This window comes from Myotis daubentonii, chromosome 2, assembly GCF_963259705.1.
Source record: "Myotis daubentonii chromosome 2, mMyoDau2.1, whole genome shotgun sequence".
Lineage (NCBI taxonomy): Eukaryota > Metazoa > Chordata > Mammalia > Chiroptera > Vespertilionidae > Myotis > Myotis daubentonii.
Genome location: NC_081841.1, coordinates 105,120,258 through 105,140,350, shown reverse-complemented (window position 1 = coordinate 105,140,350; position 20,093 = coordinate 105,120,258). Strand labels below are relative to the sequence as shown.

Below are 20,093 nucleotides of genomic sequence, written 5' to 3'. Positions count from 1 at the left end.
GCGGAAGGCGGGGACCGCAGCACTTCCGTCCGGCCACGGCTGAGGCTCAGCCCTACGCCTGGCCTCCGCTACCGCAGTTTCAGCCGCGACGGCGGCTGGGGGCGGGCCCGGTGGCTGCAGAGCCCGCCCTCTGAGAATGGCTACGTTGGGGGAGGCGAAGGATCTGGAAGCTGCTGGAAAGCGCTCGAGTGGCGGAGGTGACGTCACTGGGGGTGGGGCGTGATTAAAACTAGTTCGCGGCCGGCAGCGGAGGGATTTCGCTGAGGAAAGAGAGTAGCACGTGTTTTGCTGCGGTCTGGCCCGCGAGACCCCGAGTCGGAAGCCGACGCGCCCTTGAGTGACCTGGTGGGCGGGCGAGGGGCGGGCTCCCGGGCCGGCGGAGGGTGCCCGGGAGGCTCTAGGCTGGTGCGTCCACGCGGCACCGCCGTCTCTCCGACTGTGGGCCGCGTGAGGCCTGCATAGCCGCCGTGCTAAAGCCTCCGTGAGACTCGAGCTGCCCGAGTGCGTGTTCAGAAAGGTCACCACACACGGAGCTGCCCCTCCCTATCTCCCCAAGCCCCATCTTCGGGGCCAGGGGCTTTTCTGCCCGGATTCTGGGATGTTTCTCCTCCTTCCCTCCCTCCCAGATCTTCTAACGGTAAGGGCAGAAGCACAGGGACCCTATCCACGACCGGTTCCAGCCCGTCAGCCTCGGCTCCGTCCCTGCCACGCCGACTCCGGTCTCCTGACTTGTTGTAACGGAGGAGAACGGGAGAACTCTCCTTTGTGAGTTCAGGCGGCTTTCGTAGGAAGGTCATGTGGTTCCGGGCAGCGTGACCGCGTGTGCTGCTTCCTAGTCTGCATTCCGAACCTGGGGGGCAGCGCAGTCCTGTGGTTCGATTGGTTCTAGTCCTAGAATAACGATATGCAGGTGCTGCCCGGTTCTTCGCGGAGCACCCGCGGCAGTGTGGGCTGTGGTTCTCTTCGTGGTCTCGGGCCGAATGGCCGCCGGAGCTGGTCTTGTGGAGGAACGCTGACCGTGTTGATAGGGTGGCACAGAGGGACCGAGTCCTGTACACCGAGAAGTTCCAAAGTGAAAAAGCATTTTAGTTTTTGGTGCTTCTGAATGCAAATGGTCAAGAAATCCAGCAGGAAGTTTGTTTTGCTTTTTCCAGACTGAAATATAGGCAGGTTAGTTTGTGTTTACCTCTTTTGTTGTGCACGATTATTAATGTGTTGGTATATTTATTACTGCATTTAGCTAGTTAGGATTTTTTTAATGAATTATGAGAATGTTGTATTTCCTCCTGAACTAGTAGCTGAAACTCAGGGTTTTTCTTGTTCACCATTGCCATTTCCATTCTTTGGAATGGAGTACACTTTTTTTGAAATTAAACACTTGCTGAGTAGCTTCATAAATTGAACAAAATAATTGATTCAGTTAAAGTGTAGCTGAAATTGTAAGATTGAAAAATCAACATCCCCAAACTGAATTATATCAATCAAACATTGTTTTCTGTAAAGTTGATTTTTTTTTTTTTACAGGAAAAAATATGTAATTGTAACAAACAAAATGAAGGTGGTGCTTGGGATTGTGAAAAGAATTGAAGGAATTTTTAGTGTATGTTCCACAGCTTTCCCCCTGTAAAAGGTAGAGAAAGTCACATAAGGCTTCATAAAATAAAAGGAAAGGTACTAATATATAGAACAGTCAATCAAGAGAAGTCAACTACAAATTCTCCTTTCATTTATATCAGAGGAATGGTATCATGTTAGAAACACACACACTATATACATTTCTGCTTGTTCCTTACCAGTGTATTTTGAATGCCTCTTTCTGTGTATTACACTGGACCCCCAAGAGTCCAGATACCTTCCTGGGTTAAAGCTCATTGCCTCTGTCTCTTTTCAGCAATGTAGGACAGGGTTTTATTCATTTATATTTAAAAAATAGCATGATCTAATCAAAGGGAGCTTTTATTAAATTTATGACCAGTGAGCAGCTGCAATAGGAATACAGTGTTGTACAATTAGAATTTTCTTTTTTCAGCTTTTGCCCCCTCTGCTAGGTTAGATTCATTAATAACAAACAAGCCTTTGGCCGAACCTAGAATGTAAAAACTGCCTGCTTGTTTTAGTCTCATCAAAAAAATGCTGGTTGAAGTGTCTAACCATATTTTCTAGCAGCACCTTTGTGAGTACAGTCTATAAACTCTCACCTGATTCCAACATCAGAAGGCTTTGAAAAACCAAAACCCTTTTAAGCTTGGGGACAAAATTAATTTGGTAGCAAAATATGACCTAAACCCAGAAGTTATATATAGTCTTCATGTATCACATATGTTTTGTTGAAGAAAGATTATGTTTGATTATGGGATGTGGCCTTTGACCCCTGGTGTTAGGTGTTACATAATGGTTTGTATACCTTGTAACATTTTTAAAGTTCCAAGAAATTATTTACTTCTAAAACATATCCATCCCCTAGGTTTTGGTTAAAGAATGCAAACCAATATTGTTTTGGACAATACAATTGTGCTAGGCATTTGTATATTTAAAAAACTAAAACAGCATAATACAGTTGAGTTCTTTACCTCAGTGAATTCACTTGTGTTAGAAGGATAGAAAAAAAGTACATTTAGCCTGGCTGGTGTTGCTCAGTGGTTGAGAGTCGACCTATGAACCAGGAGATCGCAATTTGATTCCCAGTCAGGGCACATACCCAGGTTGTGGGCTCGATCCCCACTGGAGGGCATGCAAGAGGAGGGCACATACCCAGGTTGTGGGCTCGATCCCCGCTGGAGGGCATGCAAGAGGTAGCCGATTGGTGATTCTCTCTCATCATTGATGTTTTATCTCTCTCTCACTCTCCCTTCTTCTGTGAAATCAATAAAACTATTTTTTAAAGAGAAAATACACTTATACTGTTATATGTTCACTGATAGAGCTATGCACAGCTTATTAGTGTAGCCATGTAGAAACTACGTAAGAAATTGGTAGTCCGAGGGTTTAAGATTATTTTGTACTTTAAACTCTAAAATTTAGATAGAACATGACAACCTATTTTTTAGCCTAAACTTACCTGGCTCTGTTTTGCCCATATGAAATAAGAAGACAGTATGATAAAGAAGTGTCTTAGAGTAGATATTGGAATATCTGACTTTTATTCCTAACTCTTCTGCTATGTGACCTTACACAAATCACTTAATTTTCAAGACCTTGGTTTATAGATCTATGAGAAGTTTGGGATAGATGGGTCTCTTAAGGAAGGTCCCTTATAATCCAAACATTCTACCTGCAGGCATTTATTTTCCTTTAAGCCATATATATACATTTGTATTGATTTCAGGAAGGAAGAGGGAGGGAGGGAGAGATAGAAACATCAATAATGCGAGAGAATCACTGATTGGCTGCCTCCTGCGCGCACACACACACACACACACACCACCACCACCACCACCACCACCACCATCAAGCCTGCAACCCGAGTTATGTGCCCTGACCGGGAGTTGAACTGTGACCTCCTGGTTCATGGGTTGACACTCAACCACTGAGCTATGCCAGCAGGGCTATACCTACTTTTTATAAATGTTTCCCATTAAGAACATGATCCTATTTCATCTCAAAGTACTTTCTTGCTGATCTAAATTTTGTGTTTCCTTTTGTATTAGGTAATACATTCACATGTTCAACATTCAAAAAGTAGAAAGGATATGCAGTTAAAAGTCTTTCTTCCACTCTCGTTCCTCAACTACCCAGTTCCTTGCCTAGGGAACACCTAATGCCAACAGTTGGTTATATAGTTTTCCCTCCAAAAAATTTATGTATATACAAGGGAATAAATACTATATATTTTTTATTTTTCTTTCCCCTCCTTTTTACATAAATAGTACATAATTTAATTTTTCACTGATTTTAGAAGTTGTTCTATCATTATATAAGATGGTTCTTCATTCCTTTTTATGGCTGCAAAATATTTCATTGTATATGTTTCATTTCATCAGTCCTCTTCTTTTAGACATTTAATTTTTTTCTGGTCCTTATTAAAAGTTTTGTGCAATGAGTAACTTTGTATATCCATCATTTTCCACATATGTGTATATATTTGTGCCAAAGACAGTGGCATAGCTCAGTTGGGGTAGTGACGTATTGATAAACTGTTATTTAATAACCAATAACATAAACAGACTGATAAATCAGGCTCTCAACAGTGTGTTTCTAGGATTCCATCAACTTTGACTTACATGTTCCCCTTGCTAGTATAATAGAGTGGTATAGGGAAGTCAACACCCTACTAGTTTCTAAAGTAAATATGAAATAAATCATATCTCTTCATTTGAGCCTTAGATGAAGCAAGTGGATTATGTTTAGGGAACTTGTCCTAAACATACAAATAAATATATTAATATTTAAACACTCAAATCATGTAGCATACACAGCAAGACTTTCATTGAGGGGCATGCAAGAACTGAGATTGATTGATGTAACAATAGGTTTGTGCTTGCCAGCTCATGCTCACTTCATGGCATATGCTCATTAAATGCTATTTAAATTGATATTTTTCTTTTAGATTTTTTGCCAAGCACATATCCTGTAGTTGAATTTGTGTAAGATGTCATTTCTGTATACTCCCCATTTACCAATAAGAAAACTTAGCCTAAAAGAAGTAAACAATTTACCCAGATTTGCATGACAAAGTGGCAGACCGGGGACTAGAACCTTCATCTAATTTCTAATCCAGGACTTTTCCCAGTATTTCACATGCTCTCATAATTTAACGTGGCTCTAGCAGTAGATCTGAGAATGCCCAGTGGCTAGGGACTACTTTAGATACATTTACTTTGCCTAAGCTCTAGAGCAGGGGTGGGGAACTTTTTTCCTGCCAATGGCCATTTGGATATTTATAACATCATTCATGGGTCATACAAAATTATCTACTTAAAAATTAACCTGTTACTGCCTTGACAGGGCCAGAGCAAATAAGGCCCACGGGCCAGGCATTCCCCACTCCTGCGTTAGAACAATCTGGAGTTCAGAAGCGGCAGTTCTTTCTTCTGATGACAAAATAACATTCTATAAGTAATCATTGAAGTATTTACACAACATGTTAATTAGCCATCAGGAAGTCTCCAAATCAAAGAAATTAAAGGTGAAGTGGAGAAACACTCTTAATCGGGACATAGTTGTCACTTCCAGATGAGTTTATCAGTCATAAGGACTGGAAGGAAATTAGAATTATTTGGAAATGGATAGTCTTACATTGCAGAGTTCATGCCATCGCTTAATTTAGCCAAGAAAATCTAAACCATCAGAAAAGGACAAGTGGTGATAGAGACTATGCTAGTTAACTATTCCCTTGAAACTGGCATTAAAGCACCTGAAGCTCCCAGCACACTTTTGAGTCCTTAACTCTGCTGACTTATCAATCTGTGCAGTCTGCATGAGCAACCCTCTGCCCTCCACTCCCATTCCAATTCCTTATTATTACCACCTGCTTTATTCTTGAGCACATAGACTACATCTATGTCGTTCACCATTACATATGCATTTAGTACATAGTACATATTTGTTAATGAGTGAATGATCTTGGTGGTTCCCAATCCCCAATTTAGGTGGCTCACCAAACTTTTAAAATGAAAGATTTTTAAGAGTATATATTACCCCATGTACTTAAATTTGTTACTTCAGGGTTGGTTTGGTGGAAGATGTTATGTAACTTACATGCTCATCTTATTGAGAAAAATATTAACTTATTCACGAATATGCCAAGGCAGTATTCTAAATGCCAGGTAAATACAAAGGTGAATAATGCATAATCATTATTCCTAAAAAGAAGTAGAAACATTGTAAACAAATAGCTTTCATTTAAGGCAAAATGAAATAAATGGTATATAGACAAGCAATGTTCTGTAGTAGTAATGAAGAAGTAATGATTAATTTTAATTATAGGAGGGCCCTATTGGAGTTGATTTTAACTTTGGTCTTGAAGATAGAAAAATAGAACTGAAGTCTCTATATGCAGAATAGAAAGGAATGTTTAGCTTCCCTTAAAAAGAAAAGTCCTTAAAATAGTAATATTGACCACAAAGAAATCTTACAAAGCATTGTCATAAAGCGATCTTTATCACCAATAAGGGCTTAATCTCCAACATTTATAGGGAACTCATACAGCTTAACAAAAGGAAGATAAACAACCCAGTCAAAAAATGGGCAACGCACCCAAATAGATACTTTTCAAAAGAGGACATAAGGAAGGCCATGAGATATATGAAAACATGCTCAAAGTCACTAATCATCCAAGAGATGCAAATCAAAACAACAATGAGGTACCATCTCACACCTGTCAGAATGTATTATCAACAAATCAACGAATGACAAGTGCTGGTGAGGATGTGGAGAAAAAAGAACCCTCATGCATTGCTGGTGGGAATGCAGACTGGTGCAGCCACTGTGAAGAACAATATGGAGTTTCCTCAAAAAACTAAAAATGGAACTCCCATTTGACCCAGTGATCCCACTTCTAGGAATATATTCCAAGAAACTAGAAACACCAATCAGAAAGGATATTGCTCCCCTATGTTCATAGCAGCACAATTTACCATAGCTAAGATTTGGAAACAGCCTAAGTGACCATCAGCAGATGAGTGGATTAAAAAACTGGTACATCTACACAATGGAATACTATGCTGCAGTAAAAAAGAAGGAATTCTTACCATTTGCAACAGCATGGATAGAACTGGAGAGCATTATGCTAAACGAAATAAGCCAGTCAGAGAAAGATAAATATCACATGATCTCATTTGTGGAATATAATGAACAACTTAAATTGATGAACAAAAACAGATCCAGAGACAGAAGAATCAATCAGATGCTCAAACTTCAGAGGGAAGTTTAGGGGAGGGTGGGGGTAAGGGGGAGAAATCAACCAAAAGACTTGTATGCATGCATATAAGCCTAACCAATGGACACAGACAACAGGGGTGTGAGGGCATGAGTGGGGGCACGAGGGGGCAATGGGGAGATAAGGACACATATGTAATACCTTAATAAAGAAAAACACCTAGCATTAAAAAAAAAATAAAGCGATCTTTAAAAATTTACGTTATAAAATTACTCTGGCCTTAAACATTACACTTCTAAAATTGAGACTAACCATAAAACCAACTCGACTGTTTTGACTAGGTTGGTGCTTTCCAACTAGTTGCTAAGTTACTGGTTTAATCTAATAATAGGATTCTAATTGATTGCTAATTTAAATTAGTAATTATTTAGTAAACTAATCAACTAAGACAAACTGTTGAATGATTTTGTAAAAAGTGATTTTTAAGCGATTGGTGGTTTTTAACATTTGGTTCTCAGGCTGTGTCACAGGTTAAAATGTACACTATTTTTGGGATGGTTCAGTTTGGTTTCTTCTTTAAGTTTACTTTTTTTTTCTACCTTGTGTATTTTCCTAAGCAATATAGACCTTCTCCTTCCCCTCTTACTAAAAAAAAAAGAAAAGAAGCAGCTTTATATTCACAGACACATTTCAACTTGGCCACTTATTAATCACAGTTCTACCACTTTCCAATTTTGTTACCCCCAACAAAATATGTAACCTCCCTGAGGCTCGATTTCATCTATAAAATGAAAATATTTACAAATTTCACCCTGTCATTTAACTAGTTTTGTGAGCTCAGGTCAATTATTTAATTTGTCCGAGCTTCAGTTTTTTCATATATGAAATTATCTTAAATGAGGTTATACTAGTATATAGAACAGTATCTGGCAGTTAATAAGCCTTTAGCAAATATTGGTTTCCCCTGACTCTCTCCCATCTCATCTAAATCTCATCTGTCCTTCAAAATTTACTTGAAGTTCTGTCTGCTATCTTTCCTTTGCTAGCTCATAGCAGACTCTTTTTTCTGAAGTGGTTGCACTCATCACATATACCTTGGGGTCTTAAATTGGCATGGGTTAGTATTATATTGTGAACATATTAAAAATGCAGTTGTTCGGGTCCCATTCCTGGTTCTGTGAGGTCAGCATAGGGTCTGGACATTAGTGTTTTTACCTTTCTCCTTTAGATTTTCTGATGCTTACTGATAATCATAGTTTCTCACCTATTTGTTAACACTAGATTGCCCAAGGAAGTCATTTTGACTGCTTTTTAATTTCAATTAGAAAAACAATTATGTATATAAGGACACAATGTCTTAGAATTTTGTGACTTTTTGTACAACATATAAATGCGTTTATTGATAATTGTAGTTACCTCCCCCTCCTTCATTTCCTGTAAATATATGTGTGTTATACCTATATTGCCCAAAAGCAGTCATTTTGACTGCTTGGGAAATTTTAAATAATCAAATGACTCTTATTATTGAATTGAGTATTAACAGTTTGGCTCTGTATTGAAATAACAGTTTTCATTTTTTTCGATTACCGTCACATGATAACATACAAGTACATGATAAATTGTCGATACTTGATAAGTTGCAGTTGCTCAATAAGGTAAACTAGTACTTGGTATTCGAATCTTTATGCAGTGATACTTGTTCTAATAGGTTGTTTATTGTATTTCTTTTGCTCCCTAAATTCATGAAAGAAATGTCGAAGAGAAGGGAGTTACTGGAAAAGCTAACGAACATAAGTGAAGAGTGCTCCGATATAGAATCAGATGCAGCAAATTCTGAAGTATCATCTGAAAATGAAGCGGATTATATTCAAAGTGAAACATCTGACACTGAAGATAGCGATGAAGAGTCGATCACCAATGATGAAAAGGAAAGTGCCATCAATATGCCCAGGAAAAGGTGTAGGGTGCTAAGTAGTTCAGACTCTGATGAAGAAACTGAACACACCGTTCAGGAGACCGAAACAGCTGCCGATGGTACTGTGTGGTCAAAATTTGACGAAGGTGGTATTCATGGAAGGTTACCATGTACTTGTATTTTCAAGGGTGTGAAAGGGCCAACAGGCTACGCAAAAAGGAACATTATGGCAGGTAATCTTATCAGTGCATTCTCGCTGATAATAGATAACTATATTATCAAACATATAAAGAAGTGCACAGAAGAAGAAGGCTGCCGAATTTTGAGGAACGATTGGACAACAACATTACCGGAAATACGTGTATTTACTGGGATTTTATATGCTCGTGGAGCCTACGAGGCAAAAAATTTAAAACTCAGTTATTTATGGTCAGCAAAGTGGGGTCCCAAATTCTTCAGGAAAACTATGGCCAGAGAAAAGTTCAAGCAAATCCTACGATTTATTCGTTTTGACAGAAGAACTGAAAGAAGTAGGCACCTACAAACAAATAAGTTTGCCTTGGTTTCGGAAGTATGGGACAAGTTCATTGAAAAGAGTCAAGCTTGCTATCAACCAGGGCAAAATATAACAGTTGACGAGCAATTATTTCCGTCAAAAGCCAGGTGCAGGTTTACACAGTATATGCCTAATAAACCCAACAAATTTGGCATCAAATTCTGGCTTGCATCAGATGTTAGTAGCAAATATGTTTTGAATGGTTTTCCTTATTTGGGGAAAGATGAACAGCAACCATCGTCAATGCTTCTCAGTGAACAGGTTGTTCTGAAACTTGTCGAGCCATATACAGGCTGTGGAAGAAATGTCACGACCGATAACTTTTTCACTAGCATGTCACTCACGACAAAATTATTGGCCAAACAAACAACTCTAGTTGGAACTATTAGAGGAAACAAAAGAGAACTACCCAAAGCAGCCAAACGAACGAAGGATAACATGCCTCGTTTTTCCACTCTGCTATATAAATCAGAGAATTGTGTTCTTACAATATATAAAAGCAAACCAAATAAAAGAGTAGCTGTTCTAAGTTCTAGGCATAAATTTGTGAAAATTGATGCGAGTAATAAAAAAATGTTACCGGAATCTATTCAATTTTATAACAGCACAAAATTTGGAGTTGATATGGCAGATCAAATGGCCAGAAAATACACAGTAAAAGCTAGTTCTCGTAGATGGCCCCTCCAAATATTTTCCAATATTTTAGATTTGGCTGCTATAAATGCTTGGATCCTTTACAAAGAAATGGCGGGAATACAAATACAATGAAAAGAGTTCTTGTTTGAATTAGCAGAACAGCTTTCCACCGAATACAGAGCTGCAAGACAGAAAAATTCATCAGAACATGAAGACCCACAAAGATCAACTGCAACATCATCAAATGCAACCCATTCTAAGAAACGCAAAATTTGTCAAGTACGACTTTGCCACAACAACAAAACAAATAATATATGTGAAAAATGTCAAAAGTATGTTTGCGGAAGATGTACACATAAAAAGATTTCCACTTTCATTTGCATGAAATGTACAAATAATAATGCATAAATTATTTTTTTTCCAAGTGAGGTACATTTTTTTGTTAATATTTACTAATACCTTGTTATATAACTGTAAATACTATACAAAATATTAAAAATTAATTTTAAACAAATTTCTTTACACATTAGTTATTCTTTCACAATGCAGTCATTTTGACTGCTTTTGGGCAATATAGGTATATACTAAATTTCAGTCTTTCTAGTGTTAATAATTCTGTGCTTCTTCTAGTTTACATTTGTTAGGTAATTCTTGTAATATTAGTAACCCTTCAGGTATTTTAGTTTGCACCCAAGATATACTTTAAACTCTACAAGGGTGCAAAATACTACATAGTACTTTATTTTGTACTTAGTTTAGAGGTTAAAGGATAAGTAATGTCCTTTTTCTTTCCTCTGCTGAAGTTTGGATACAGTTAAAAAATAAGATGCAGAAGTCACATAGGTAAAGATTCAAATGTGAGTTTAATTACTGAGAAAGTTGTTTGGAAAATGTAGCTAAGGTTTGCAGCCACAATGAGCTTCCTTGTATTGCACTCTAGAATTAGGCAGATGTAAACCTTACCTTTCTCTATCTACAAGAATAGAGCTTGTCCCACTACATTTACAGTGTATCAGAGAGCAGACCGAACAAATGGCTCTCTTCAGTCAGACAAATCCCAAATGGAAATGATAATGCAAGTGGCTGAGCCTCAGAATTTCTTCTCAAAATTGTCAGACCATTTACTTTCTTCTACTCAAGGAAGGGGTTAGTGAGATCAGCTGTAAATATTACTTTAAAGAAGTTTCATGTGGAGTATGAGTTTTCTTGCTTTCAAAGGTACTGAGTACTTATTTGTTAATGGATCTTTTAATATCTTGCTTGCATTACATCAGCATGCTGTGATTTTTAATACCTAAATGAGAAGTTATAAAGCTACAGCTTTAACCAGCTAAATTAGTGTATATAATTGTTTTTATCATTTACTATGTAAGAAATTACTCCCAAATGGCTTAAAACACAAACATTTATTATTTCACACAGTTTCTGATGGTCAGGAGTCTGGGAGTGAATTCAGCTGGGTAGTTCCAATTCAGGGCATTTCATGTAGCTGCAGTCATATGAAGGCTGTTTGAGTGGCCTCACAACATGGCAGCTGGCTTTCCACCAGAGCAAGTGCCCTGAGAGAGGCAAAGACCACAGTGTCTTTTATTATAGCCTCAGAAGTGACATAGCATCACTCTGTTGTACAGACCCACTCTGACTTAATATGGGAGGGACCTACACAATGGTTACTGGGAGGCAGGGGTCATTGGAGACCATCATGGAGGCTGCTACCACAATTATACAACAAGTTGGTTTGAATATTTTTTAGGTTAATCCTCATCTGAGGATACTTTCCCACTGATTTTTAGAGAGAGTGGAAGGACAGGGGAGAGACAGAGAGAAACATCGATGACACATTGATTGGTTGCCTTCCACACGCTCCCAACCAGGGCCTGGGATCAAGCCTGAAACTGAGGTGTGTGCCCTTGACCAGAATCAAACCTGGGATGCTTCAGTCTGCAGGCCAATGCTCTATCCACTGAGCCAAACTGGCTAGGGCTAGTTTGATTTTTGTTTCCTTGCATTGCTTCAAATAATTCAATGATGTTTAGTGTCCTGTTAAAATTATTGAAATGTTATTGGTAGTTTTATGAGATAATTGTATTTTTCTGTGTATATTGTATAATTTCCTAGCTGGAAAATAAGTTGAGAGGATGATTGTCTACTAATGCTCCCTCCTCCCTGTCTAGCTCTGTGTCTAAATCAGAAATTTACATAGTGTGATCAGGGACTGCTCTTAATTTTCATGATCTTCAGATAGTCTGTAAAAGTTCAGGTGATCTACAGGCAGGCACCTTATGCTAAAGTGATGATAGATACAATTTTGATTTTAGTATAAATTAATAATTTACTTCTGGTCTCCTGCGAGGTGCTTTATAAAGTCTGACTTCCAGCATCTGGTTTAGTCAAGTGAGGATTTTTTGCAGTGATAATCAGAATTAGGTGGACTAGATAGTAGTGAAGGTAATTTACCTCACTACAGTAGTCCAAGGCCCAGAGGAATTGAAAAATCACTCAAGTAAGCATCAGTGGTTTGATTAAAATTCTAATGCCAGAAACCTAAAGAAGTACAAGTAAGTGAAATAAAATGGTCAAAAATAATTAACCTTTGTTTTCTAGATTCCGTATATACATATGGTATTTGTCTTTCTCTGTGTGACTTTTTTCACTTAGCATAATACCCACTAGATCCATCCATGTTGTTGCAAATGGCAAGGTTTTATTCTGAGTAATAGTCATTGTATTTATATGCCACATCTTTATCCATTCATCTATTGATGGACACTTATGATGCTTCCAACACAGGGAATATCATCAATAATACTGTAGCAACTTTATACAGTGACAGATGATTACTAGATTTATTATGGTGATCACATTGTAAGGCATAAAAATATAGAATCACTAGGTTAGACACCTGAAACTAATATTATATGCCAACTGTACTTAATAAAAAATTTTAAAATGTATCCATTTTTATTTTACTCATTTATTTCATCATATGAGGTGAACCCTTTTATTTCAGTCATTTATTTAATTTGAACTCATAAATATGATGAACTCATTTATTTCATTATACTTTAGACTTCATATCATATACTAAATAATTTTAGGCTTTGTAAGATAGAAAAAAAAGGCAATATAACTTAGGGGGAACTTGAAATGTTCATTAAATACAGAATATAAGGTTTATATAAAAAGCATCTACACTAATAAAAGAGAAACATGGTAATTGGTGTACGACCGCTACCCTTTTCATTGGCTAATCAGTGAGATATGCAAATTAACTGTCAGCCAAGATGGCGGCCGGCAGCCAGGCAGCTTGAAACTAACATGAGGCTTGCTTGCCTCAGTGACGGAGGATCGTTGGAGGAAACCAACGTTCCCCGCCTGCGGCTGCAGGCCTCTGAGCGGGCAGTTTAAGATACATTGTAACAAATACCGCCGGACTTCAGCCAGCAGATTCGCAACATTGTAAGCAAAGGCCAGAAACCTACTTTCAGCCGCGGAGGCCTAAGAGCTGGAGCCAAGCCTCAAGGTAAAGCTGGCCCAGAATAAAAAAAGAAGAAAAAAAGGAGCGGTTGGGAACTTCAGTCACTCCCAGCCTGAAAACAGCCCTCAGCCCCTCACCCAGACTGGCCAGGCACCCCAGTGGGGACCCCCACCCTGAGCCAGGACACCCTTCAGGGCAAACCACCCATGCACCAGGCCTCTACCCTATATAGTAAAAGGGTAATATGCCTCCCGGCACCGGGATCAGTGTGACAGGGGGCAGCGCCCAAACCCCCTGATTGCCCTGTGGATCTGTGTGTGACAGGGGGCGGGGCCCCAACCCCCTGATCCGCCCTGCTCTGTGCCTGATAAGGGGGAGCTCCCCAACCCCCCCCCCACAGGCCCTGCTCTGTGTGTGATGGGGTAGAGCCATAACCTCCCCATCAGCCCTGCCCTGAGTGTGAGAGTGGCGGCGCCCCAACCCCCTGATCGGCCCTGCTCTGTGGGTGATAGAGGGCAGTACCCCAATCCCCTGATTGGCCCTGCTCTGTGCATGACGGGGTGGCACCACAACCTCCCCATCGACCCTGCCTTGAGTGTGACAGGCGACGGTGCTCCAACCCCCCAATTGGCCCTACCCTGAGCGTGACTGAGGGTGGCATCACAACCTCCCAATCTGCCCTGCTCTGTGCGTGATGGGGCGGCGCCCCAACTCCCCAATCGGCCCTGCTCTGAGCCCGACCAGGGGCTGCACCTAGGGATTGAGCCTGCCCTCTGCCACCCGGGAGCAGGCCTAAGCCAGCAGGTTGTTATCTCCCGAGGGGTCCCAGACTGCGAGAGGGCACAGGCCGGGCTGAGGGACCCCCCCTCCCCCCGAGTGCACAAATTTTTGTGCACCGGGCCTCTAGTTTATATTAAAAAAATTCTATTTTTAATACTTTCCAATAGCGGAAAAGACAATAATTTGAAGATTATGGCAGCAAATATTTTAACCGACATTGCCTCAATGTTCTTTGGAATTCTAGCCATAAATTTGTTGGATCAATTTGAATTTTAAGTTGCTAAAGAATGTTCATTAAGTTGTTTAAAGAAATTATGCATGAAAGACCAGTTATAGAAGCAATAATGAGCAAATGTTTTTTCTGTATTTAAGCTGTTTCCTACACAGACAGAAGAGCGTATAGAGCTTGTGACCTAGTACCAGACCAGTGGTCTCATTGGTTGTCATAATTTTCAGTCATGTAGGCATATTTGATAGCAGCTTTCACCTTCAAGTATTAGGAGGAACTGTTTTCCTAATCAGGAAAGAAATTTCAGAGAATTCATTTTATTTTTCAAATGTAATTTGCTATGATTAATCAATAAAATGATGTTTGGTTTGAGTACTGGTTAGCTTTAAGATGAGATCTCCCATGAATTCTTAGAGTAAATGAGAGGTAGTAATATATTTTTCTTTAAATATATTTTTATTGATTTCAGAGAGGAAAGGAGAGGGAGAGAGAGATAGAAACATCAATGATGAGAGAGAATCATTGATCAACTGCCTGCTGCATGCCCCACACTGGGGATTGAGCCCAAACCCAGGCATATGCCCTTGACCAGAATTGAACCCAGGACCCTTCAGTCCACAGGCTGACACTCTTGTCCACTGAGCAAAACCAGCTAGGGTAACACATTTTTTTCTGAAAATGGAATATATAAACCATGAAAATTGTTCAGTTGGCAATTAAATGAAAAAAAAATTGGGACAAATGATTTTCTGAAAATTAAAGGGCAGAGAAATATAGGAAAGTTGGGAAATGTTAATTTTAGACTATTCTTTCCAGGAAGAATATATTTACTACCTTCAAAAGCTTTCCTTCTAGGACAGAACAAGTTAAATGGCATGATAAAATCAGTCCAGCTCCATTCTATAAGACAGGTTTTTTCAAAATGGCATTATAGAGACAAAAGAAACATGATACCAAATGCAATGCAAAGACTTTTATTAAGTCCTGATTTGAAAAAATAAACAAAAAACTGGAAAGAAAATGGCAGTGAAGTACACGGATGCTACATAGACATGCTTCCAGAACCAAACTGGAATTACAACGAAAAAAAACAAAACAAAAAAAACCCATCCTGAATAATCAACTGAAGACTAGCTGGAGAGAACCCTGATACCCAGGGACAGAAAGTGGAGACCACATAGATACTGGTAGGAAGGGTGGAGGCGCAAAAGGGCTGGCCAGGCTCCCACAGACAGCAGTTGAAGTTCTGGAGAGAGATCTCAGCTGTGGGGGGTTGCCACTCTGAACTTGGGTATAATCCCCACGCTGGCCCCCCAGCAAAGAGCAGCAGAACTGAGAGAGGTGCCCACATAACATCTGGCTGTGAAAAACAGGAGGGTTGCTGCCTGCCAGGAAGAGAAAGCTGGAAATTGGCCTCTTTTAAAAGGCCAATGCACAAAATTTCCTGTGCAGCCACTCACCTTGTCTCTGGCAGAAGGGGGATAGAGTGGACTGGAGCTATGTAAGCAAATGCCAGGGTTGAGGGCTCTGATGTTAGAGCTAGAAAGGCAGATACCTTGGTTTCCTGTGCTCAGTCATTCTGTCATGCTGCAGAGGTCATCTTTCTCAGGCAGACCTTTACTATCCAGGCAGTTTATGCCTGGGGGAAAGACAGTTGCTCCACCCTGTTGGAAAACCCCTTGCCCCACCCTGTGGAGTCCCTGAGATCCATTAAGACACTGAGAATACCAATCAGCTTTCAGGCAGAAGCAATTGCCCCACCCATTGGAAACCCTCACCCCACCAATGGACCATTGCCTGAGGCTACTCATGACTGAATCCAATCAGTCTGCCGGCAGAGGTGGGTCTTTGGAGGCTTTGAGTTTTTGCCTGATGTCATTAGCCAGAAATAGTGTTTGGGTCCCCATGGCAGACACTGCCCCAGATGTTGCAGGGAGGTGAATGCCAGCAGGACCTTATGTGTGCGCTCCCCTCTCCCACCCAACACCACAGACACCACCCTGGGCCATGCAGCAAGGCAAAAGCCAGCAGGACCTCAAGCACCTGCAGCTGACCAGCTCCTTGGGGGAAGGGAGTACAGCTCAGAACAGGGACAATCAGCATCTGGGCTAAGGAGTCCCCGACCACTGTACTGCTAGAGGCTTCAACCTCTCTGACCTCAATCAGGTTGTCCTGGGCTATAAAGGGGCAGTAACTCACATTCTCCTGACTAGAGAAGCTCCCAAGAGGCCCAGGATAGATAAACACACCAAAGGACCAGATTCAACAACAGAGCAAAATATGGTGAGCCCCACAAATAGCAAACCCAAAGGGGTGTGTGTGTGTGTGTGTGTGTGTGTGTGTGTGTGTGTGTGTGTGTGTGGTTTTGTTTTTTGGTGTGTGAGTGCATTTTTTTTTGTTTTTCATTGTTTGTTTCTTTCCACCCGTTTTGTTTCTTTTTCTTTTTTTATTGCATATCTCTGATTTCTTTCCTTTGGTTCTATTCTACTTCAGTCTATTGTTAACTTTTCTTATTTTGTTGTTTTCCCTTTTTCTCATTGATTTTACTTTTCCTGTCTATTTCTTAATATCCCCACTATTACTATGTTTCAAATTCATTATTATTTCATTTCTTTTCTGTTTCCTCTTTTTTCCTCCTAAACTAGTTCTTTTATCTTCCTCCTTGATTCCATATAGCCATTTTTTCATCTTCTTCTTTCTTCCTTTTTCTTTATATCCCCTCTAAGTCTTTGATCATCTGTTTTTTAATATTCTTTTTATCTTTGCTTTGCTTTGCTTTCTCTTCTTTTTCCTTCTTAGTGTATCTTGTTGTTGCATGGAGTAGCTTGGTTTTCATAGTGTTTTGAGTTTGGCCCTATTGTGTTTGATTCTGTTCTCACCCCTTGTATAAGAGCTGGCATGACAGCATTAGGGTTGAACCTCACTAGCTGCAGTCAGAGGGGAGATCCCTCCCACGAATGGGACACCAATAATCAAAAGTCCCAATTACAACAGCAGACCCCAAATAACGCACACAGGGGAATTCCTAGAGCATCCAGCTCAGGTGAACAAAGAGACTGCACCACTGGACCCCTCAAGACACCCTCTATATTAGTCCCTCCCACAAAGACCTGGAGGCATAACAGTTCTATCTAATACATAGAAGCAAATACAAAGAGACAGCGAAAATGGGGAGACATAGAAACAACCCCCAAATGAGGGAAAAGAAGGAATCACCAGAAAAAGAACTAAATGAAATGGAGGCAAGCAATTTATCAGACAGAGTTCAAAGGAACGGTTATAAACATGCTTAAGAAATTTAGTGCAAATTACAACGGCATAAAAAAGGAAATCAAGGCCATGAACATGAACCAGACAGAAATGAATAATGATATATCTGACATCAAGTACACACTGGAAGGTATTAAAAGTAGATTGGATGAAGAAGAGGATAGAATTAGCAACTTGGAAGACAAGGTAGAAATAAATACCCAATTAGAGCAGCAAATAGAAAAAGGAGTTAAAAAGCCAGGAATATAGCATAAGGGAGCACTGGAGTAGCATAAAACATATAACAACATCTGCATTATAGAAGTGCCAGAAGGGGAAGATGGTGGACAAGGAGAAGAAAATCTGTATAAAGAAATAATGACAGCCCTAACTGGTTTGGCTCAGTGGGTAGAGCATTGGCCTGCAGACTGAAGGGTCAATTCCAGCCAAAGACATGTACCTTGGTTGGGGCCTTGAACCCAGTAGGGATCATGCCTATCTCTCTCATTGATGTTTCTAACTATCCCTCTTCCTTCCTCTGTAAAAATCAATAAAAATATTTTTTTAAGAAAAGAAATAATGACAGAAGACTTCCCCAGCCTGTTGAAGGAAAATGTCACACAAGTTCAGGAGGCACACAGAGAGCCCCAATCAAGATGAACACAAAGAGATCCACACCTAGACATATCATAATTAAAATGGCAAACTTTGAGAAACCAAGATGGCGGCATAGGTAAACGCCTGAAATTTCTGCCTCGCACAACCACTTCAAAAATACAACTAAAAGACAAAACGGACATCATCCAGAACCACAGGAAGGCTGGCTGAGTGGAAATTCTACAACTAGAAGGAAAGAGTAAAGCACATTGAGACTCAGAGGAAGTATGGAAGTAAAGTGCAGAGGTACGGAGGCACACGTGGAAAGGGCTGGCAACTGAGGACGTGGTTGTCTTTTTCAATCGGGAGGGAGTCACAAGCTCCCAACGGCTCTGAACTCCAGTTCCGGGCAAGTCTCTGGGGACCCAGACTCATACGTGGAGAAACTGGACTGTCTGGCAGCAGGCGGAATTTGAGGGAGGATTTTTCTCAGAGGTGCTTGCAGCAATTACCACGGGACACTGAGACACGGGGTCTCTAGGGCAGGGCTGAGGATCAGCCATAGCTGTTTCTCTGCCCTGTTGATTCCCTGAGACCCCGCCCCACCCAAGCTGTGCACAAAGGCTTTTCCATATGAATGACCTGGCCCTTTGCAATCTAAAATTACCTAACAAACTGCAGCTGGGTTAGAGAAACCCAGAACATCCAAAAGAAGGCCCAAGGCCCCACACAGCTTGCATTGCTTCACAGCTGGGCCTCAGCTGGGCACTTCCAAACCCCAAACAAAGAAGAGGAATCTGCAGATCTCTCCATAGCTCCTGCTGGGTAGCCTCTACCAGAGGCTAGATTAGCACCTCCTTAGAGATCCAAGAATCAGTGTACCCAGTGGTCAGAGTGGAACCATCCAGATTACAACTCCTCAGATCCATAAGGGACACATTCAGGGGGCAGACTCAGTGAGCACTAAAGCCCCACTGAAGCAAGTCTTGCCTTATAAGGGTGTCTAGCACAGAAGTTCTCCCACTGTAGACACAGCTGATTCTCACAGCCAATCAGCCTGGAGGTCAATTCCTCCCAGAGATACCTACAACAATCAAGGCTTAACTACAACAAGACTGTGCTGTGCACAAAGCCCACAAAGGGGTGCACCAAGAGTGTCCACCTCAGGTAATTAGGGAGGCTTAGCCACTGGGCCCTATAGGACACCTAGCACAGAAGGCCATTCTCTCAACACAGGGAAGCATAAAAAATGCGGAGGCAAAGAAACAGGTCACAAATGACAGAAATGGAGGAAAGCTAACTATTGGATATAGAGTTCAAAATCACACTTTTAAGGTTTTTCAAGAATTTTCTAGAAACCACCGATAAATTTAGTGAGACCCTTGATAAATCTAGTGAGACCCTTGAGGATATGAAAAAGGACCAACTAGAAATTAAGCATACACTGACTGAAATAAAGAATATTACACAGAGATCCAACAGCAGACTAGAAGATCGCAAGAATCAAGTCAAAGGTTTGAAATACAAAGAAGCAAAAAACACCCAACCGGAAAAACAAAAAGAATCCAAAAATATGAAGATAGTTTAAGGAGCCTCTGGGACAACTTCAAGCATACCAACATCCGAATTATGGGAGTGCCAGAAGAAGAGAGAGAGCAAGATATTGAAAACCTATTTGAAGAAATAATGACAGAAAACTTCCCCTACCTGGTGAAAGAAATAGACTTACAAGTCCAGGAAGTGCAGAGAACCCCAAACAAAAGGAATCCAAAGAGGACCACACCAAGACACATCATAATTAAAGTGCCAAGAGCAAAAGACAAAGAGAGAATCTTA

At 40.5% G+C, this 20,093-nt stretch overlaps 1 long non-coding RNA gene across 3 annotated transcripts in view; it reads left to right on the top strand.

The window, feature by feature from the left end:
- The first annotated feature begins 91 nt into the window (after positions 1–91).
- LOC132228151 (uncharacterized) overlaps positions 92–20,093 on the top strand; it is a 120,108-nt gene continuing 100,106 nt past the window's right edge. For 2 of the 3 annotated variants that reach the window (XR_009451297.1, XR_009451298.1), the window contains exon 1: positions 307–1,170. This is a non-coding gene — a long non-coding RNA (uncharacterized LOC132228151). Of the gene's footprint in view, positions 1,171–20,093 lie in introns of all 3 variants that reach the window. The other variant, XR_009451296.1, reaches the window with a different exon arrangement.